This window comes from Sander lucioperca, chromosome 5 (assembly GCF_008315115.2).
Source record: "Sander lucioperca isolate FBNREF2018 chromosome 5, SLUC_FBN_1.2, whole genome shotgun sequence".
In the NCBI taxonomy this organism is placed as follows: Eukaryota; Metazoa; Chordata; class Actinopteri; order Perciformes; family Percidae; genus Sander; species Sander lucioperca.
Window position 1 is genome coordinate 8,817,443 of NC_050177.1, and position 23,979 is coordinate 8,841,421.

The 23,979-nt window shown below is 39.0% G+C and overlaps 1 protein-coding gene and 1 long non-coding RNA gene across 4 annotated transcripts in view; both read right to left on the bottom strand.

The window, feature by feature from the left end:
• cadm1b (cell adhesion molecule 1b) overlaps positions 1 to 23,979 on the bottom strand; it is a 166,425-nt gene that overhangs the window by 71,405 nt on the left and 71,041 nt on the right. The gene's annotated exons all lie outside the window — the stretch shown is intronic.
• On the bottom strand, positions 2,438 to 13,232 carry LOC116047544. The gene is made up of 3 exons (XR_004104413.2): positions 13,221 to 13,232; positions 9,913 to 9,917; positions 2,438 to 2,653 (listed from the first exon to the last, which is right to left on the bottom strand). It is a non-coding gene; the product is annotated as an uncharacterized LOC116047544 (long non-coding RNA).

Consider the following 23,979-nt stretch of genomic DNA (forward strand, 5'->3'; position numbering starts at 1 on the left):
TTTTGTTTGTGTTGAGCCTTTGCAATTGGCAAAAATTGCAATAAGGCAGTTATACATGTTGGTCATCCATCAATTAAGTCTGATTGGTTTTTCACTTTCTTTCTTCTTTTTTTTAAGATTAGTTTTTGGGGCTTTTCCCTTTATTCGATAGTGACAGTGGATAGACAGGAAAGAGCGAGAGAAAGAGAGGGGATGACACGCAGCAAAGGGCCGCAGGTCGGATTTGAACCCGGGCCGCAGCAAAGGACTCAACCCACATGGGGCGTACGCGCTTACTGGGTGAGCTACAGGCAGCCCCGGTTTCTCACTTTTTAATAAAACATCAATTCTGCAGTTATAAATGTAAATGTTATTAATAAATTAATTCTATTCACGTCATTACATATGAGTGAATAATTGTTGTTTGGGGCGATTAGGCAAACAGTCACTAGCTTGATCTATAAGTCTTAAATAAATCACTCATTAAATGTGAATAAAGCTACCAGTAAAACATCTAAATATTTTGTAGGAGGATGACTTATTAGAAAGCGGTATTCAATTTTGTCTGTGTGATTTTGAATAAACACCAAAGAAACACTGGCACTATTGTTCTGTAAATTAATCTCATGCATCAGGCACAGTAAAAGTGTAAACAATGTATAACAGAAGGAGGCTGTGAACATCAGCCAGTATACCCTCGGTACACTCGCAGTGAAAAAGGGAATCACACATTTTGGCAGAACACTCATAAACCTCTTAAAGATAAAAATGAGCTTCATCTTTAAACTGCTCAAATTTCCATTTTCAGTTGATTGTTCTTTCAAACTGCTGCGTATTAGTTTGGCACAGCAGGCAGATAGAGTCCACTCTATAAAATAAATGTTTAAACCATTTTGTTTCTGGGCATCTCCACTTCGACCCAGAAATCTGCAGACTGTGTGAATAGACAAGTGAAGCAAGCAAAGGAAATAAAAAAATAACGACAACATAAGTTTCTTTGTCAGTCCTTCCAGAAAAATGTGGAGTTTTTTTGTGATTGTTGCGGGCAAAAATCCTTGATTATGCGGCACGTTTTCTTAAAAAATGCTATGGAATATGTGGGAATTTTATGCGATGAAATTGCGGGAACTTGCAAAAACTGCGGTTTCATCATGGCTTCATCGCGGGGTTTGCATCTTTTCGATGATGTTCACGTCGCGTAATTACGTCACTTCATAACGTCACTTCATAACGTCACTTCATAACGTCACTTCATAACGTCACTTCATAACGTCACTTCATAACGTTCCCATGGCAACGGGAAAATGGCTGCTCTTGTGTGAATTAACGCAACATTTTTCAACTTTCTGCTAAGATATGTGACTTTTTTGCAACGAAAATGCGGGGATTATGAAATCATGCAAGCCCCGCATATTTTGTGTGGAAATGGGCAATTTATGCGGCGAAAGTGCGGCGTATTTGAAAAAATGCAGCCCCTGCATAAATATGCGGACTTTGGCTGATTATGCATTGAATTATACGATCGCATAATCGCGTTTTTCTGGAGGGAAACTGTATCTTTGATACAGAAGGTTAATATTTCCAAGATAAGTAAGGCCGGCTTCACATTGGGTGCGTGGCGTGAGCGTGTCAGCTGCGTGGCGTGTCTGTTTTTATTTCGGCTCCCATGTTAACAGGTTAGCGCTTTCACACTGCCTGCATGCATGATAGAAATAGGACCGACGCCTATTTTTCACATGACACGCAAGCATGTTGGAAGCGTTTCCAGGCAAAATAGAATACGAGAAGATGTTTATTTGTCATTTTGACACAAATACATGTTAATAAATGATATGTTGATGTTTGAAAGTCTCTAGGTTTTGACATAAATGCAGATATAAATAAAAAAAATAATAATAATTATCAATTTTCAAATATTGCACCTGTCAATACAGAACGAGATATTCTGTAGCCTATTTTGCCGTCAATACTGGCGACGTTGTTGTTGCTGTAATCAAATCAGTATATATTTATGTTTAACATGAATAGTATACAGTATACTACTGCTTGAGTGCATTTTATCAATGGGAAACATACATGTGTACAGACAAGGCTAGCAGCAGCAGCGCCGCGTTAGACACGTTTCTGGTGTGAAAAGACATAGAAAAATCCTAGCAGCCGCCACGCAACTTACACGCAACAGAAACGCCACGCTCACGACACGCAGCCAGTGTGTAGCTGGTCTAAGCCACTATAAAGTGGAACATTTTTACTTTTTAATTTGTTTTATTTTCTACAAAGGCTCTAAAATGCCCTCGGGCTGCGAACTGATTGGTATTGTACACCAAAATGTGATACTTTTTTTAACCTTAGACATTCAGGATGCAGCTATGGCCCTAACATTACTTTAAACTGTAATTCAAAAGGAATCTGTTACAATACTAATGCAAAATTAATCTACAAAAATATTCCGGTGCTGCTCCTGTTGTTGATTTATCAAAAGTGACAAATGAGAATGATGTCTCAAAAGCATCACGGGCTAAAAGTGAGGCTGATGATAGGGCTGCACAATTAATCGAATTTTAATCACGATAACGATTTTGGCTTCCCACGATCAAATTCACGTGATCAAGCGATATTTAATGCTTCATTCAGTTCATAGAACGCACTGTATCAAAGTTTTTTTTTCCAAAAGCTTTCATGTGCCTCCATGTGCCAATCAGAGTTGTTCCCTGCACCGTGCAGCTTAAATTAGATGTAGACAGTCACAGAGGACAAAGTAACGTGAGGAAAATTCCACAACAGATAGCAGTCAGTCATAAGTCGTCACGAGGTTTACCAGTTTACCAGTAAACGCAACATTTTTTCCCGTCTGTGTTGTTTTTCAGACAACAGCAGTGACCAGTGCTAGTTTGAGTCTTTTAGCTCATAGCTTTAGCGGCAGACTGTTGTACGCCCCACTGTTGGAATCATCTACAGTGAAATACAGTCACACTACACCGTTTAGCTGTCAGCATTTTAGCCGTGTTTAATCCAGTTACTACTGTAGCTAACGGTAGGCTAACGTTAGCTGCTGTGTAATGTGTTATTAGTGTTTACTAGCGTGACAAGCAGCGATGTTTCTGTTGCCTCTAACGTCTGTTTTGGAGCGCATCGCAGACATTTAAGTGGCACCGTAATCCGCGTTGCTATTTCCTCTGGTAGATACCGGGCACTGGTGCCCTATTGACACCGGATTTTAACGTGAACAGAAAATTGCATTGCCTGTATCTTTTCACGGCAAACGCGCATGTTTGGAAAGCGGTCGCACAACAGCTGAAATGGCATACTTCTTACATAGTATCCTTCAACAAAGGAGGAATGTAGATATGGATGTATTGGCAGGAATGTAGCACAATATGGATGTGAAAGCAGTTATAATTAGCCTATGTGACAATAAAATTAGTTTTGGTTAAAATCAACAAATAATCGTGATAATTAATCGTGATCAATATATTGATCAAAATAATCGTGATTATCATTTTGGCCATAATCGTGCAGCCCTAGCTGATGATGACGTCTGACTTTGTAGGTAAAAAAATAAATTAAAGCTGAAAACTGTTAATCTCTTCCCTTTGATTATTGCTGTCACTTCAGATTGATCCATTGTGTGCAGATTTGGCAGTCAATTTTATAGCCTTAAACACAATCTCCCTGGGAAATACTAAGGTCAAGAGGGATCCATAAATAATCCCTAAGTCTGACTCCTCCACTAAGCGTTATTCAAAGAGGATCGATAGGATGTTGTGTGTGTTATGTGATTCAAACACAAAAACCTATTCTTTTGCTTATCAGCAAAGCTCTCTCCCAGCACTTTCTGGTGATCAATTATTAAAATCAACTTCACATGGCCCGTACGTGTCAACAAAATGGGGAAGTCAGATTTATTCAATAGGCTAAGACTTTTGAGAGGTAATTTTTCATCTGAGTGGCCTTTAGCATTTCGTATTAAAATACATTATTGTTCTTGTAGATTTATTTATTCAATGTGATAGCTCATTAGTCAGATTAATGTAATGCACTCTCTTCTTACTAGAAATGGTTTGCCTGGAAAGAAGGTCCGTCTCGCTGTAAATAAATGACACAAGGTAAAGTTCAAATCTGCTTTTTGCCAAAACGTCTTTCATTATGCATCTATTTTTAAGTATGGGGTGATGCTAAATTACATTTTCAGTACTTCAGTTGTACAGAAGACCAACTCTCAGCTTCAATGTTCAAAATTTACTTTAAGTATGAAAAGTAAGCAGCAAGTTTTGAACTGAAGATGGCACTAAATGAAAGGTCATGGGATCATCAGTGTTATTACAATTCATCCTCAGGGGAGCATGAATGTATGTACCAAATTTCATACCAATCTTAAGTCGTCAAGACATTTCACTCAAAATCACAAATATCAACCTCATGGTGGGGCAAGAGGAAAAGTCAGATGATCACCAAACTCTGTAGGATTAATCCTCTGAAGACCATGAATGTCTGTATGAAACTTCAGAGCAATCCATCGAATGTTGTTAAGATATTTTAGTCTGGCTCAAAGTGGTGGACTTAGACATTTTTATAGTAGCATAGTAGGCTATCCTAGTTTTGCGCAGATGCCAAAAAAACACATTTTTTAGAAGTTTCAAAGATTCAACTCCATCATGTTTATCTCATTATTTCATCATGTTTTATTAACAATACTAACATAATAAACAGCTGAAACCTTAATTCAAGCACCAATAATTTAATAATTCAAGGAAACCTACCCATTTGAGATTTTACAAGTTAGTGTTTAAAAACTGTGTTTAATAACTTTAATAACCAAATGAGTTATTCATGTTTATTGCCATGTTTTCCCCCAGCAGTAGCACATCTTACGCTTCTGCATTCAATAGCTGAGAGAAAAGATAGGGGGAACCATCAGCTATTCTTTGGAAGCAATTTGACTGCCATCCAAAACTGCCAGCATACTGTACCTGAACGCAGTTGAGAAAAACAAAACAAAATCCCTTGAGTTAGAAGTTAGAAGTCTGGGGAAGACTTGGATTCATTAAAATGTTTATGCACATAAATAAAAACCTTTTAAAAGTTCATGCTCATTGTCAGGCTGATGAAACAGTACACCGGCTGTGCACAAGTCTTCATCTGAAACGGTCTCCTGATTTCACACAGTACTCTTTTATAAGACTGACTGATCATACTGCAGTATGATACTGGCTCCTGGGGGGCTTTTCCCTTTATTTCTTTTTGATAGTGACGGGATGGACAGGAAAGGTGGGAGAGAGATGGGGGGGATGACACGCAGCAAAGGACTGCAGGTCGGATTCGAACCCGGGACGCTACAAAGGACTCAGCCTACATGGGGCGCACGCTCTTACTGGGTGAGCTAGAGGCTGCAACCTAAAAATTATATTTATATATTAATATTACACAGATTTGAAACACCAAATACATTTGAAAAGAAGCCTAATGCCACCTGGTTTACATTTTATCTTATTTTTTTACTACAGCATTTGATAAGTACTAAAACATGTTTACTTTGTTTTCCCTAACCTGTCCATGACAATTGAAGCATGATTAATGTTTTTATAGTTATATATTTGGGCAACTCAAAGCACTTGTATAAGGTGGGGGAAAGATTATTTACTATGTAAATATTGAGAAAGTCAGTGCTGACTTGAAGCACCAGACAGGACATATTTACTTTGTTAATATTAAACCAAAACCAACAGCTTTACCTAACCTTTAAGGACTATATTGGTTTTGCATGTTTTATGCTGTGCTTGCTGCTGTCTTTTAGAATTTAAATACATTTACTACTGTTCCAGTCAGCCATTGACTTCCATTTAATGCCATTTTGTCAAAGTTACATAATTGTTCTGAGGTAATGCAGAGCAGACCTTTAATAAAGCATCACCACACAATGATAATGTAACATTGACAAAGTCTACTTTGTATTGATTTTCATACCTTGCAGAAATGAAGGGAAATCAATGGAAGTCTGGAATTGTTCAAATCTGTTATGTTGTGTTAAGTGTAGATTTGTTGTTAAGGGACTACAATTAGCATATTCTGATGCCAAAAAACAATTTTTTTAATAGCTTAAAAAAATCAACTCCATCTTGTTCATTATTATTTCATTATTCCATGATGTTTTACTAAACACGGTAACACAAGAAAGTGATGAAACCTTAAAGGTGCAATATGTAATACTGACAGCTAGTGTTAAATAGTTACTGCAGTACACATTCAAAATATTGGAGAGAGTTGTCTCCCCCGCCCCCTCCTCCCCAGACTCGAAGTTCACGGAGGTTGCCAGGCTGAGACCGCAGCATCCACAACAATGTTGCTAGACGCTTGTCTTACATAGCCATACATTACTTCACAGCACAGCAGAGTAGCTAACGTTGCTGGCTATATTGACAGCCCGTGTTCAGTGCAGAGCTCTGTACCCAATTGACAGACACACTTTTTTGGCTTAGAATTACGGTAGGAACCGCTAAAAACACAACAACCTCGCAGTCCTCTCCACCCGACAGACAGACACACTTCCTAGGCTTAGAATTACAGTAGGAGCCACTAAAAATAACACTACCTTGCCGTCTTCTCCAACCGACTGAACACACTTTATTGTAGGGCTGGGACGATTCGTCGACATAGTCGACGTCATCGATTACATAAATGCATCGACACAAATAATTTGCGTCGATGCGTCGCGTTTCTTTAACTGTCTATGAGCGTCACTCACGTGTAACTCTAAATCTAAAAATGGAAGGGTTTCCCGCAGCACTTTGCAGTTTAGGCGGCCGCCAGCCTGCCGCCTGAACTACGTCGGGTCAAAAAAAAAAATAAAAAAGCATCTGAGCGCGTAAGCGCAAGCTTATCTGTCCTGTCTTCATATTGACAAACAGCGGAGCTTCGACACAGACACACAGACACGTGTGTGCACAGAGGTGCGGGAGAACTACGTCGGTTCTGCAGTTATGTTGAAGTCCCAGAGAGTCACTGTAATGCTGATAAAGTGGTTTCAAGTGTGGTTACAGTTTTCAAAACTTCACGCAGACAGCGTTTGCTGTGATATGATATTAATGGCGAGCCGAAAGCGTTCGCGGTGACACTTCCTCCTGAGACATGCAGGCACCAACAGTGGTTTCTGTGCCCTGATGACTGACTGACAGGCTGAGGTTGTAAGGCAAGGCAACTTTATTTCTACAGCACCTTTCAGCAACAAGGCAACTCAATTACATTCCTTTGCACTTAAGTTAGTTCTCCATTAGTTCAATGTTGACAACAGGGCATTCACCAAGTTTATTGTTAAAGGTTTGTGTCATTATGCAGTTTGCACTAAAAAGTCTTTGTTGTTTACATTCCTTTGCATTTTAGTTCAATTATTACAGTTCGGATTGATACCAATCCTGAGTATCTGACTGGCGCACCCCTATCCAAAAGCACAACCAGTTTTATTAATGTTACTCTGAGTGAGCAGTGTTACCAACATTTTTTTAATTTTGATAACTGTTTTGATTCACAACTAAGGTGGAAAATAAAAGTTTTGTGTTTAATGTATTTTTGTTGATGTTGAAATGGATTTTAAGACAGCAAAGCAAATACAGGCTACTCTTTTTGCACTTGCTCTAAGTTTTTATTTTTGTATTACTCCTGAAAATGACTTTATTTTGGCTTCAGGTTGCACTACAAATTCATTTTACTTGAACAGTGCAGTGTTAAATAGAGATTTGAACCTTATTGAAATTTGTTTTGTGTAAATTGTTAATAATTGAGCAATGGGAAAATAATCGCTAATTGAAAAATTAATCGTTAGATTAATCGAAAAATGAATCGATAGATTAGTCGACTAATCGAAAAAATAATCGCTAGATTAATCGTTTAAAAAATAATCGTTTGGGACAGCCCTACTTTATTGGTTTAGAATTACGGCAACAATCGCTAACCACACTGCAAACTCACGGTCCTCTCTTTTTATGATTTACATCCCCCCTCTCTTGGCTTAAAATACGTAACTCACCGTTGTCGGCTAGCTACGGCCGCTGAACAGGCTACACGTTGTAAACAACCGTGGCCCGCTTGCCTGGTCCTCTGGTAACGTTAGCAGTTAGCAGGGTTAGCATGGTGGCCTTAGCCAGGACCAGTCGGGATCACTTTACTGGCTGTGTCTCAATTGTTTTTGCGAGCAACCAACTCGGGTACTCTAGCTATATAATTAAATGTGAGTACTTGTAGCCGTGATAAATTAGCCTGAAGCTAATGCTTAGCTACCTGTTCAGGAGGAAATTAGCCAACTCATAGCCAAAAGGTCTTTTTTGGTCCTTTTTTTTTTATTTATTTTTTTTAGGTCAGGTAGAATCTATCTCCGTTGATCCTGTTCGTTTATTTGCTGCTTTCATGGCTGTACTAACGTTACAGCTGTAGCACGCTGGGTATATCTGGCAACCCAGCCTGGCTGTCAAACTGGGCAGTTGATAACAACACACAGGCCAAAACACAAACAGAAATTCTGTCACGGAAATTTCAAAAGAAGAAAATACTGGCATTAGCGTTGTTGTCAGAAAAGATAGTATTTCAACTTAGCATGTTTTCTTAATATCTGATGACACATTGGGGTCATTTTTGGATTAATTACAGTAAATATATTACATATTGGACCTTTAATAAACTTCTTTAACACTCTACCTTGCTACTGTTTTTTACTAAATACAATCGTACTTTAGATAAATAATCATTTACTCTGTATCACTCCTGAAATACATTTTTCCTACAAATACACTGCTATTCACAATAATTAACACGTGTGCCATTTTTAGCCTAAAAAGATGTCTTTAACCAAATATGCCCTGTTACTCTAATGTCAATGCCGTTGTGCACATTCTATATCACCTTAATTATCACAGACAATACAATGTTACAATTATTATGTGGAAGGCTGAGCTTTAATTGAGAGTAAAAAGAAACTTGTTGAAATGAAATTACAAAGTTATTCATATGCACCAATAACTCAAGGGAACCTATCCATATTGATATTTTAGTGTACAAAAAAACCCTGTTTAATAACTTTTACAAGCAAATCAGTTATTAATGTTTATTGCTATGTTTTCCCCCAGCAGTAGCCTCTCTTAAGCTTCTGCATGAAATAGCTGACAGAAAAGATAGGTGGGAACATTAGCTATTCTTTGGGATTGAGCAATTTGACTGCCAAACACTGTTTAAGTACATTGATTTCCACGTAATGCCATTTTGTCAAAGTTACCTAATTGTTCTGAGATAATGCACAGCACACTTTTCACCACACAATGATAATGTAACATTGACAAAGTCTGCCTATTGATATTCATACTGTGCAGAAATGAAGGGAAATCAATGAAAGTCCGGATTTGGAGGTTGATGAAAATCTAAAGCTGTAATGCTGTGTTTAGTTCACATGGTATGTCGTTAAGGGACTAAAACTTGCAAACAGAGAGAGAGAGAGAGAGAGAGAGAGAAAAGACTGACAGACTTTTATAAGTCACCAATGCATGTTTATGTGTTGTTGACACTTAACGCCATTTGGAGTCAACCTATTGGGTTTATCCTCTGGCACGAAATAATTACAAAAATTAAATAAAAATGACTCCTCACAAAGTCATCCTACTACATTGCTGGGCAGAAATTAAACATATGACTTGTTATGCTATTCTAAACAAATTCCTATTCAACACTTTACTCGTCTCACTCCAACTCTCAAAAGCAGTCTGCGTTGCACATCAAAGAATTCAAATTACCTCTCTTACGCTTGTGCAAAGTAGGACACACCTTCACTCTGGGGAAACTGCCCATCTCTACGGCTATTTGAGGAACTACGTCCCCCCAAAAGGTCTTGATTTCTAAAGTCAACAGTATTTGTATAATACGTGGCACTGACTCATCTCCACTCTACATGCCAACCTCCACTCAAGGTAAAAAAGGGGCAAGATGATGTCTTTTTCTTTTTACTATGTCAGAAGAAAAGACAGCGATTAGAGATAAACACTGTTTACAAAATGTTCTAATACTGGCTTTTTGAGATGATGTGAATCCAGTGTTTGATCACAGTCCTAGGGCAATTTTTCAAATCTGTCCGCACTACAAAACAGTCTGATGGAGAAAAAAAAACATTTGCTGTGCTCTGATTGCAGATTATCACAACCCAGTGAACAAACATTTGTCTTGTCAACATCTCCAGTATGAACTACTTCTTCATGATTGTGATGATATTTGAATTTCACCGCATGCTATTTTTCATGTCAAAAAGTCCCTCTCAGATGTATTACTCATCAAATGTGATAAAACCTGCTAACAGGACATCCTGCTGGCCACAGGATCTGAGGCTTACACCATTTAACCACATCATTCAGGGTTTATAAAACCATTTTTGCATGTCATCCCCCTCTTTCTCTTTTTCTTTCCACATTTGTCCTGTCATCCTCCACCTCCCACTGTTCAGTAAAGGCAAAAATCCCTTTACTTGCATTCTGTGACAGACTGCAACTGTTGAAGGATATTGCAGCCATAATATGCAATTTCTGCCTTCAGAGAAAACATATATTAGTCTATTTATTTGATAATGAAATGAAAAAGAAACGCTTTGTTTTACAGGTAATTTTCTTGCTGTTGGTTCCAACTAACTGGTAATAAAAGTCTAATAAAAAAAAAATCAGCTGAAGCCGTAATAATGTGAAATTCATCGACAAACAATTCAACATGTATGAAGAATAAAGTTCCCAACACTAGATGGATACTGAATTAATATTTTCTTAATTGAAGCAGTTTTTTTTAAGGAAATTATTCTGGAAATCAACAACAGTTGTTAAAACTTAAGCCAATCAAACAACATCATTTTCACTGTAATTGGTACCAAAATACACTTCTTTACAGAAAAATAGGCCTTAAGAAGTTATTTGAAAATCACAGACCCATAAAAAACAACTTAGTTATAATAAGTTTTATGATTTCATCAAAAATAACTAATTTAAAAACTGAAACATGCACCAATGAACACTTGGTTGTATAATGAGCAGAGCCCAACAGATAGAGAAACAACAAAGATGGTGGCTGCAGCAGCCTTAACTCTGACCAAACTATCTGCAGTTAGAGTTGCATAGGGGGTAGTCTATATCCACGACGTTCCACTTCCGGGATTGCTCCAGTGCCGCCGAAAATTTCGCTGGATGTCCCTCTTTTCGGTCGGATGTCCGTTTCCTTCCGCTTTCTTGTTCCTTCCGCTTTCTTCTGTTGGCATGACTAAAACAACTTTTGAACGTACACATGTTCCACCAAAACAAGTTCCTTCCCGAGACAATTTGCAGCGGCACCGTTGCTCTGTCCGGCACTTAGCGGCGGCGCCCAAGACGATTGTGATTCCGGAATGCTGTGTGGACTAGCCAGACCCTCCTCCGTAGCACCGTGGAGGAAGGTCTGGCGTGACTACTGTACATAGTGGGTAATGTAGTCGCAAGGAACAATAATGCGTGGAATAAAAATATACAATATCTGCGGCATCAATTTTGATCCTTTTTTTTTGTCCATTGATATTTTCAGACAATGTTAGAGAAGAGCAGTACCAAATAGGCAGAGTATTCTTTTAGTGCTTCAGCATTTAATCATTATTTTCACAACAATGTGCTTCCTACTTTGTAGCAACAGTTAGGGGAAGACCATTTCCTGTTTCAACATGTCAATGCCCCCGTGCATAAAACAAGCTCCATAAGGATTTCCACATTTTTTTGCTTGACTTGCTTGCACAGAGCATTTGGGATGAGTTGTCTCTTATGTTGGTTGGGTAGAGCATTGATCCCTGCAGCCTTCCCAGAAGAGCAGAGGCTGTAATAGCAGCTTATTTATGGCCCGTGGTTCACTCACTTATGACTGTAATGTTGTTTTGTTCAGGGGTCCACATACTGGCCATCTATATTGTGTCATGTATATGAAATACTGTATACATGACACAATGCCACAGGACCTATCAAGACCCCCTTGCTATCTTCCTTTCCTCTGCAGTAAACTGGATGTGTGCCTGTATGATTTGTGCAGATTGTAACTTGTGAATTCTGGTACAGCATGAAACAAATGGCTGGCAGTGTTCGCTGCTACAAAGGCCGTTTGGTGGAGTTTGGCACTAAGAGCCTCACTGGTCTATCACTGGAAGGCAATTTTTTATTTATTTTTTTTAACATCGTTTGATTTATTCGTTTATGAGATCAAAAATTATTTTTGTGAGCCAGATGTGGGCAAGAGGGCATCACATATGAAGCTTCAGACAAACAATGCATTATCATATTACATAAACAATCTCATAGCCCTAAAAACACAGAGACAGACAGAGAGAGAGAGATGAGAGCGCAGTGCTACTGCCTGGAAGATAACAACTTATGCAAAACAATACGTCCCACAGGATTCATCTTATACTCAGGCTTTGAACTCGGTGAGAGAAATTAATTTCTAAAGTTTCAAGTTTTTCTGCAGGCAATTCAACACAAAGGGTGAACAGCAGGTTCAATCAACAGAGCTGAGGGACCATGAACTCTACTGACCGCAACATCGATGTCTTAATAATAAGTAGGGAGCTGTTTTAATAATTGATTACCTTACAGTAGTGTTATGTATTAGTTGTCAGCCATTATTAATTGATTAATTCAAGCATATTTACAATTCAGTGATTAAGATGAATAATTAAAACAAAACGATATGTAAGGCTCACTATAATGGAGTTTTCCTCTGCAGCAGAAGTGTTACCATGCTTGTTTTTTATCCTTACTTTTATTAATAGTTTTATACTTGTAGCTTTCTTTCAAGCAAATGTGTTTTATTTGATGCTAGCTGTAACTGTGGTGCTATGGAAGCCCATTTTCACCAAGAAAAGAAAAGAAAAAATGAAAAGGAAGACACTATGAGTTTAAATACTCGTAAGGCAAAATGTGTAGCCTACTTATATGTCAACATAATACTATGTCACAATGATTATGTAATATATTTTTTTTTAAGTTATTTAGTACGTTATTTTAACTTAATAAATAAAAAGATATTGATATATCTATCTTTGTCATTTGTACTTATCATATTACATCTATTTGTTTCTTTGCGGTGGAAATGTGTCTTTTAGTTAATGTGGCTAGTGTAGGCGTACTTCTTGTACAACACACTTATGTAACTTATGTTGTCAAAATATTGTGAATGTGATCTCTGTTCACTTATGGAGGATGCATGTACTGTAATACTAAACATGTGAGGTTCTTAATAATGCACAAACTCTGGTAAAAAAAAACAAAAAACCTCCGGTCTGTTTAGAAGAACACAGGGAGAGTGCATGTAACTTCTGCAGAGAACTTTTGTGGCAAAAGTGATTCCCACAACTCCACTCATGTGCCGTCCTATGCAAATTAATTTAGTGTTAATGCTCAAAATGAAGTCACAAACCCTCCAGCACCCCGATCCAAGCTCTCCATCCCCGAGGTTGCTGGCGTGGTGTTCCCTGTTGAGGCCACCTTATTAAGCTGAATGACAAACACTTCAACACTTGAAGTGAAGAGATGCTGCTGGGGAGGAGGCGGTGTGCTTTCCCACATTTCAAATGCTTGTTAGTTTTCCAGAGTACTTTATTATTCTGTTGTGCCATTTCGAACATCATCAACTTTACAGACTTTCTGTTTGGCTGTTTGGCGTAATGTAACCACTATAAGTACATTTACTCTATAAATGATACTTTATTCTTCTCCTCCACTACAATTCAGAGATTACTATTGTACTTTTTACTCCATTACATTCATTATAGTTACTAGTTACTTTACAAGTTAAGATTTAAAATATAAAACCTATGATGAGCCTAATAATATATGAAGAATTATGTTAAACTACCCAACAGTATAAGATAAGTTAAAATTAGCTCCATGTGAACCATCTACAATATTAAAATGCTACTTAAACTGTGAAGCATAAGTAATAATAATCCAATGATTATAATATTATAAGAAACACAGCAATGCATCAGAAAAGGCAGGGAAGAAGACTGTGAGCTGGAAACAATAGATGTAAACAATGCTGGTTTTAAAATACTTAAGAAAGGAAAAGTACTCAACACATTTTTCTTAATTTTAAGGAAACACACAATGTGTGTTAGTGAGTAACACGGAATGTAAACATGCAAACGTTTGTTTGTGTACAGGAAAACTCCTCAGGGAACATCTAAACAAAGCATAAGAATACTTCATCCAGCACTAAACAATACATGCACATACAGTCATTAGTTACAACTGTCTATACAAATGTCAATATATATACTGTATGTGTATACTGTATATATTAGGGCTGTCAAACGATTACATTTTCTTAATCGAGATTAATCGTTGAATATCTATAGTTAATCGCGATTAATCGCATGTTTTATCACATGATTCAAATTCTATTATTTTGCATTTTAAAACTGTTTTTAAGTACATATTAACAATGAAAGCCATTCTTACCAGTGTATCTTGATTGGGAATCAAATGAATGCAAAGAAAGTGACTTTATGAACTTGATTTTAAGATTTGTATTTGTTTATTATATATTAAATCTAGTAACACATTTGAATTTAACAACAACTTTGAATGCCCCACGATGCTGTAAATTACCAGTTTCATTGAACACACTGTCTGTGTTTTTCCGACAACAGCAGCTGCAGATTGTTACATCCCAGTGTCGGAATCCTCTACAGTGAAATACAGACACACTTTACACCGTTTAGCGTTAGCTGTCAGCATTGTAACCGTGTTTAATCCAGCTACTAGCTAGCGGTAGGCTAACGTTAGCTGCTGTTGAGTGTAGTGTTAACTAACATCACGTGCAGCGATGTTTCTGTTGCCTGTAACGTCTGTTTCAGAGCATCAGAGAGAAGTGCAGGTGGCACCAGAATGAGGCACCGAAATCCGCGTTGCTATTCCTGCAGTAGCAGGATGTGTTACGAGGAAGTACGGCAAAATAGTAGCCTGTTAGGCACGACACAAAGCCGAGTGAAGTGAAAATAAATGAATAAATGGCGGCATGCGATTAATTAACGCATTATGCTCGACCCTTAATCGCATCGCGATTAATGCGTTAATGCTGACAGCCCTAGTATATATATAAGAATGAGAAGTCTTGGTAAAAACACAAAATCAATACCACATTTGAGAACTGCACAATGAACTCAGCCCTGATATTTAAATGTATTTCCCCTGGAAATAAACTGCAACTTCACATGACAGGCCGGGTCCAGACTGACAGGGCGAGCAACGCTTGAGGCACTGCTGCCACAAAAAAAAACACAGTTTAATACTTGCTTTTCCTCCACCACCACAATATTTCCCCCCACTGGCTTTCTAATTCAATGTATGACCTCTCGCCAGAGCATTTTAAAAGTCTTCAGGCAAAGATCCAGCAGCTTTAGGTCTGGCCAATGACAGATGAGCCGCAGAGGCAGGAGCAAGACAGCTTGCCTTGGGAAAACCTCAGAGCTCTGGTCAGCCTGCAGGGGTGAACTTCTGCTGCAGTGAAGGGATGCAACAAGCTCCTGTAACATTATTTTCTTTCTACAATATGGCACTCTCCTTTCAAACCCACCACCAGCCACCAGCCACAGCATGCATTATGTGCAACTAAACAGTAGGAGATCATTACGATCCAGGCAGTTTATCTTGTCTGATTCTCTGCCCAAAACTGGCAATGTGTTTGCTTCTCTGATCTCCACTGGCAGGTCATTTCACAGCTGAGGGGCCTGAACAGAAAACGCCCGGTCACCTTTAGTTTTCAGGTTTGACAGAGGAATGGTCAGGAATGACCTGCCACAAGATCTCAGGTTGCATTCAGACTTTTAGGGGGTCAGGAGGTCAGCTATATAACCTATAAACCCCTACTAGCCTTAAAAGTCATCATTAAAATGTTAAAATCCAATCAAAAATGGACCGGGAGCCAACGAAGTGATTTCAAAACCAGTGTTATTGTTCTCTTCTGTTGGACCAGGTAATGAGTCTAGCCGCAGCATTTTGAATCAGCTAAAGTTTATTAAGGTTTTGTTGTATTTCCTTCTTTTGCACTTGGATGGAGACACGTTTAAATTTAAATGGATGATCAGCGCACATCACAGTCCACAGATTCAGTGATTAATAGCACCAAAGGGAGAGAATATGAGAGCAACAAAAAGACAAGCCATGTTACCCTCTGGTGCAACTAATTGCTACCATAGAGGGTTTTTTTTTTCCTATTTTGTCGAGTTGTTGGAATGAGGCAAAGCTCATTTAGTAATTGGATATGCAAGCAAGAAAGTGAATAATAGATCTTAAGGAGTAAAAGGGCTGTTTTGCATATGAGGGGAAGCTGCAATTTTGCATACTGTTAGTAGTACACTTCAGGATACCGGTCATTTTCTTTCACTGATGTATGTGCTTTTATGTTAGCATGACGTACAAGAGGACACCTGTTTCATGATTAAATGACACAAACATTTTTGCTTTAATCCCTGTTAAAAGGATTGCCTTATGTTTCTTATTAATCCATGGCCCATCTCTTTCTATCTGTAAATGTGTACATGCGACATCAATTTATTGTATTAGACACAAAGATGAGAATATATGTACCCGTGCTGACAGACTCTGACCATTTAAAGCTAATTTAAAGTAATGGAGCTATTTTTCTATTATCTGTTATTTATTAATGCACTGGTCACCAGTAGAATGAGCATTTGCTTGTCTCTTAACTGTTCCACTTTGACTCATGAATACAGTAGATCTTTGCCATGAATCCTCTGTGCCATTGTCGTCCAGTGCTGGAGGGAGCCTGCCCTCCAGTTATGCCGTTATCAGACGGCTGATAAAATGTTAACAAAGAAGACATTAGAAAGCAAACAGGAGACAGCTGGTGCAATCTTAGCAGAGCAGAGCAGAGCAGCAGTGGAGATGTCAGACAGTCATTCTGAGTCGCTGCCAAAAGCCACAATATGGTCACTAAAATTGCACTGCATGGACAATTTACTTCTCTGTACAAGAAAAAAAGGCTCTTGAAGACTTAGCAGAGCAGAAGGAAGAGTACTTTTCAAAGCCTGCTTTTGAAAAATATCTTTAACCTAGCATATTTATCAATAGTCTCATTGAAATCCTAAAAAAAAAAGATAACTTGATTAAGAACCAAATAACTACTATTCTTTAAAAACAACACAAACACCTCTTTGCTTTTTTGTAACAGCAGCTACGAGAGCTAACTTGTAATCACCTTGAACTTCACCTGTGATCCAAGTGTTTAAACACCCAGAGGTCCCACTCTAACATCCATCTTAGAAAGAAACTGTTGTTAAGAGGCACTAAAAATACAACTGGAGTCTATCATGAATATGGAGTATGATCACAACATGTTATTCTTTGCATGAGGAGGGAGTAGCTAAATAACAGCCATTAGCACATGTTTAAAGGGGCACTTTGTGGTAAATGTGTGCAAAGACAAAGAAATGTCTCCCAGCTTTGCGTTGAATGCGTCATCTGGCAGGAAGCCAAGATCTTGTGCAACGACAGCCGTAGCAAAGGTCCACCTCCGGTGTGAGACGATTCAACACAGGAGGCAAAAGAAGACAACTGAGAAATCTTACCGCCATCTTGTTTGGTCACAAGTGGCTGAAGATAACACGTCACAAAGTCTGTTGTTGACAGCAATAAATCATGTGGACAAAATACGACTTATACTGATAAAACGTTACAGTTGAAATCAGGTATTTAAGTCAACTCATAACTGATCTTTAATGGTCATCCTATGCCGAAGGGTTGGCTTACAGAAAAGCTATCAATTGTTGCCGTTGGTTGTTTCTTTGAGTTTATCTTTGAGCCAGCAGGACCAATTTCTGGCCTGCAGCAGTCAGCAGTGAGTGCCGGCAGTGCAGACAGCACACACATTCGTCATAATTGTCTGCAGGCAAGCACACAAAAATAGTACTTACAGAATTGCAGGTTTTCTGTTTTGACAAGTAAAGATGTAGTAAACATGCTGTGGGTGAACACAACCAGATCTACTATTGGCTGGAAACATTGTAAGTTGTTCAGGACTGGATCTCTGAACCATGAATACTGGGACTTGAGTATTTGATAAAAAATGTAAATATACAGCTCAAATCTATTATCTGCACAAACAAATCAATTTTGTGACATTTCTGTCAAAGTGCTTTAAACACAATGCGTGCCATTGTGTTTGCATGTTTGTCAACTAGTAATAATTTGAGTAGTATTGGTGTGTGGAGGGAGAGATCTGTAATATCTTTTGTTGCATCATGCGTGACTGCCATTCATCAAATGGGGCGACCTCTGGCCGTTGCCCTTAGCCACATCCACAGAATGTAGCTATGATGGATGCCTTATTAGAGACCTTTATTAGTGTACTTTAGCCGGGAGATAAACTTTGTAATTAATGCCTCAGTTTGAGTATATCTCATTTATTTCAATCGGATAAAGGTGACTCTTCCAGCCGACCGGAGAACAATGGCCATCGGAGAAGACAGCAGCTTGGCAGCCGAGCGGAGCCTAGGAATGCTGAATAACAATCCCGTCATCCATCATGGTATGTAGGGAGTCGGCAGGCTGTGTTCGTCCCGAGGAGAAGCTCAAAGGAGCAGTTCCCAACCATGAGGGATGGCAAGACTGAAAACGCCTGACTGAAAACGGCCACTTTCCTCTCACTCTGCTTCACATAGAGTATATTCTTCAAAAGAGAACAAAATAGTAGGGTTGTATTTCGGCACCTTCCTTGGCACTGTGGACTTCAATTAGAATCCAAAGCGTTTTAGCTGCCAGGGGTGCCAATATGTACTACTGTCATGCTGCTGTAATCTACAGTTCAATTTTACCCACGCATCATTAAAATCAGAGCTGATAAATGACATAATGATGAGAGCAGCCTGAGCTCAGCTCAGCTACGGTCTGTGGTGATGGCGGTAGTAATTTTCCTGTTAGGCTGGCCCCTCCTGTTTACTTAACCTTTCCGCAGTCCTCATTAACTCACCAACACCAGCAACTATGTTGGGTTGCCAAGGGCAAACACAATGGGCAGATGGAGCCGAGCTGAAACCATCACTTAGCTGGGCAGAGGTCAGTCTGCTATCCTGCTGGTCCGAACTCTTCACTCTGCATCTTAACACGTCGTTACATTATTCCTGCTGCCAGCTATGCAACAAGCAATAACCAGTATTTCACAAGCTTTCATTGTCCTTTAAGGATAAGGCGAGGCGTAAATCAGCAGGGTGTTGAGGGAAAGAAATCTCACACTATTTCCTTCTGCTCTAAAGATACTCCACTTTCAACAAATACCCTTCAGTTTAGCTCTAAGAGAGAGAACAAAATGCAAACCCAGCACTGGGGGTAATGGGATATGCAGTCATTCATTCTGCTGCTGGTTCATGCTCTCTGGCCAAATGACATCTTGGAAAACGGCCACGCTGATACAGTAGCACCTCATGAATTTACAGCTACTATTAATCCAGAGAAGGAGAGCAGTCTGATTACACACAGTAATGAAAGACACAGAGTCACAAACCACAAAACACTGAGAGTTAGCCATGGCCTCCTATGAAGAAAAGCTTAACACAGCAGCACTGAAAATGTTTGCAATTAAATACCCAGGAAATTCAATGCAGTCATTAAAAGCTGCAATCTGTTACTTTCCTCGCATTCAAACAGCAGCAAAGATTGCAGAACATCTGACAGTCTGACTCTCACCAAACTGTATTTTTGTTGTTGTTAGTGAGCAGTGAATCATGAACACATCATTTATAGAGATGGTGAAGTTAGATGACACCACTATCAAGTGAAACCTGATGGATGGAAAGGGTTTCCAAGCACACTAAATGCTGTTTTTAGTTTTTCACCACTTTCCAACACACGGAGGTACAGTTTATAATAATCAAATAAAAAAATGAATGATGAATTATGGATCCACCAGAGCAACACATGCCAGGCTAGTGCATGCCAGTCTCTCTCCCCTGGTTTACTGTCTGCTACCAAATAAAGGCAAACACGCCAAAAAGTAATCTTCAAAAACCTAATCACCTAAAGATAAAGCTGCAACGATGAGTCTATTAATCCAAGAGTCAGTCAGCAGAAAATTAAAATATTTAGATAAAAGATGAATTGGTTAAGTAATTTTTAAGCAACATTGCTGATTAGTTGGAGCCCTAGTCAAAGCCTGTACAAATCAAACTACTGACATAGCTGCTGTAGGTACCATAGAGCAGGAGTTCTTTAGAGATTCAGCATAAAATTAAAGGGCTGCACAGGAAAATTGCAGTCGCGAGTTGTCCACCGAAATTGCTAACTTTAGCTAACAGCACTAGCGTTAATGACATAACGTAATTCCAGTGAAACTCGCAAGGTTCCACTAGTTGCCATGCAGACAGTAGCTTTCTACTGTACGATTTGTCATTCCTAACCTGGCAGACGCTTGCTAAGGTGGCTCAGTTTGATGCAGTGGAGTAGTGTATTAAATGTAAGCTATTGAAAGTGAAAGTATTGAAATGGACTGTGGAGGATTACAATCCCATCCATGCATTTTTATGTCACGCCGCCACAGGCTGCACTTTGAGCAAATATGCCATAGAGTTAAGTAAGAAAACATGTCTTTTGTAAACCTCTAACAAGTGTTACCGATATGGTTTTAATACTTTTCCTAATTTGTTTGGCACCTCAGAATGACACTCTCAAGTTGGGGCATTGGGACATTTTATAAACCAAACCGTTATTAATAGATTAATTGAGAAAATAATCAGCAGTATGAAGACTCAATTGTCAATACAAATGCTGGATTTTTTTTATTTTCATTAATTAAAACATTTCAATGATGTACAACAGGAATAACTTCATTTTTTTTTTCAGTGACCCCCATATGACTAAACAAAATTGTTAGGCTGTTTGCACAGTTTTAAGTACCTGCGTCTGTGCTGCTCTCCCAGTCGACCTGTTAAAGCAGATGGCCGGTAATGTCAGAGCTAGCAGGAACTTCCTCTCCCAAGCCCAACTTCGTCTCTGTCAGGTCCCACTGGTTATTTGAAATGCTCACGAAAGGTCACGCCTGCCATGTTAGAGTAAACAAGAGGCCGGTTATACCAACGTGTTTTGTCTCTGTAACACTCTCGGCGGGATGGACGCTCTCTGTTTTGTTTAAGTGGGCCTGTCTCCAATCAGTTAAATCAACAGCAGCCATTTGGAACAGGAGCCGGAGTGACAGGTGAGCTGTGGCACTGTCTGCTTTCCTTCCCCACGTTATCAGCTCCAAGGGTTGTGAATGGCAGGACTTGAGCCACTCTCCTGTCGATAGTGAAACAACCCACAGGGACACGCAGGAAATCCATTAGCTCAATGCTGCTGTTTGACATGCTCCGAGTGAACTGCACTTATCCTGACATGCTGCCATCTGAGGCTGTCCTGTGGCTGAATTAGTGTACTGCATCGTCAGTCTGAGGTGACAACCAAACATGGACACTTTAGTAATCTGTTTAAAGATTTTGTCCACAAACAACCATTTCTTTATAACCTCTTACATAACCTCTTAAGTAAAGGCTGGTGACTTTCATGCCATCTGGTGACCTCCTCAACGCAACTATGAGACATTTCTCCAGTGGCGGCCGAGCAAAATAGCGCCTCAGGCTGTATTATTGGTTATATCTCTACGGATGTCCTTCAGCCCCATTTAGGTCACTCCCTCCACTCTCTTATACAAATAAATGTACGCACAGATTGCAATTCAACTGCTCTTTCTCCGCTTGGCAAATTGCTATGAGGCCAGGAGAAATTGAAAAAGCTGGCAAGGTCTCAGGTACCTGACAGTGACTGTGACTATGATGAAGTATCCTCCTGTTACTACTGTTGACTTTGCCAAATATCAGAGATCTCCACAGTCTCTACCCCATGCTCCGGGCCCGCCAGCTTTATAAACAGAGAGAAACCAATGCCAATATTTCTATAAGTAGCAGCAACAGACCAGCCTGTAGGATCATGCTGGTCCAAATATATTGCTGAGAGGTTACTTGGTCTCCATGTTCTGTTTTGATCCTCACTTGATTTTGAAATTTCCTGAGAAATCTTCTCCAGGCCTCAGTGGCTTGGAGCACTGAGAGATTGGAAAGCTAACCTGTTTACAGAAAAGTTGTGAATCCAAACAATTGGTGGCAACAGCTGGTGTTAAAAAGAACAGGAGGGGCTAAAAACACATAAATGAGTCACCATATAACACAAAGAAATATCATCAAAACTATTTTGTGCAAAATATCAAACTGAGCTGTGTTAATATCCTATATTACTTATATAGCCTACACATTATTTTATATTCACTGCCATTCAAATGTTTGGAATTGCCTGCCTCAAAAGCTTAATAAGTCAGCACAAGTTGCTTACTGTCAAAATGCTTTAGCTTAACTTACTGAAATATAGTTGGCCTAAAACGGACTTATGTGATGACAAATGTCAGTGCACACGTAACGTTAGGCATACTTAGTGATTCCAAAGTTTTCCCATTCTTCCTGCTGATGCCTCACGTCTTATTTCCTGTATCCAATTATGTTCTTAAAAGCTCAGTTTTTCAATTCGGCACCATGTTGGTAGTGGATCCCACCACAAAGCAAGTTTTAGGCATTTTTCTGTTTGCTGGCAGACGGAATTGACAAGGAGGCAGCTTCACGCAATACTAAGTCAATAGAAAGGGATGAGTTGTTTTCCCCTCCGGTGTGGGAGGGACTTAAATGCGCTCTGTCTCTATATTCGGTCTTTAATGCTTTGAGGTTTGTAGAAACACACACATGTACATTTTTACTTTTCTTTTACCAGGATTTATGTTGATAGACAGCTTACCTTTGCTGCACATATTCTGACGACTATTATAATGTGTTGCACAACGGGCAGTGTGCAATTTTGTTGTCTAGTGGCAGTCTCTGTATGCAACATGAGTATGTCCATGCAGAGAGATGTAACAGTCTGTGCATGTGTACTGTATGTATATGTGTATGTATGTATGCACTCTGTTGTGTTGAATTCTTTAAACAGCAGATATTGTTTGTTTGTCCAAGATAAATTTCCTTCGGGACAATAAAATCTATCTTATCTTATCCTATTTTAAAGTCCTCTTTACAAATAGATGTTTGCAAAAACAGTAATGTTTTTTTCCTACATGGAAAATGAAACACTGGTTCAATCAGAATGACAACTGAAAGAGCAGAAAGAGACAAAGACCTCTGAGCAACAGTTCAATAACAATAGAAGAAATGAGCAGTCATTGGTAAAATAAACTGGAAGCCTACCATCAAAATGAGAGCAGATTTGAGTGTCAAGTGCACAATAATGCAGCCTATAATAAGCTGGAATGTTGCTTTAGCAAAGCTATTCTTCCGACTTCACAATAGAAAGTTAGTCTAGCACTTGTTAGCACTATTGGAACTGGATCAGAGAATATTAGCTGAACATACTACAGACTAACAAATCACACTTCACCAAAAAAGGAAAACTATGTAAAATAGCTGCAGGTTCATCAAAGAGTATATGTCCTTACACAAGAAGTGAAGAGAATTAAAATCTGAAAGACCCTTCTGCATTCGACAGTATTTGTGTACATGTGCATCTTGGAGTAAATAGGCCTACAGCACACAAAAAGGAAACCTAGGTATACAGTATATGTCAAACAAACATGTGCACACACACACATACACACACGTTTTCTCTAACCGCTGAACTCAGAGGAAGAGACAGGTTATGACAGAAGTAAAGTGGTTATCTGAGATAAGAAATGTCTATCCTTCAACCGAAAATCATATTTCTCACTCCACATTTTATCTGCGGGTAACACCTGTTTCAATAACAACAAGTCAAACTGATACAGACACATGAGGGGCATTCACTTGCCAATATCATTTTAGATCCAGGGCAGGAAAATGAAGCCACACTGTACAGAATGTATGGTATCCCATTTGAAATCACACTCTGATGTGCAAATTTGTGCAGAGTAAGT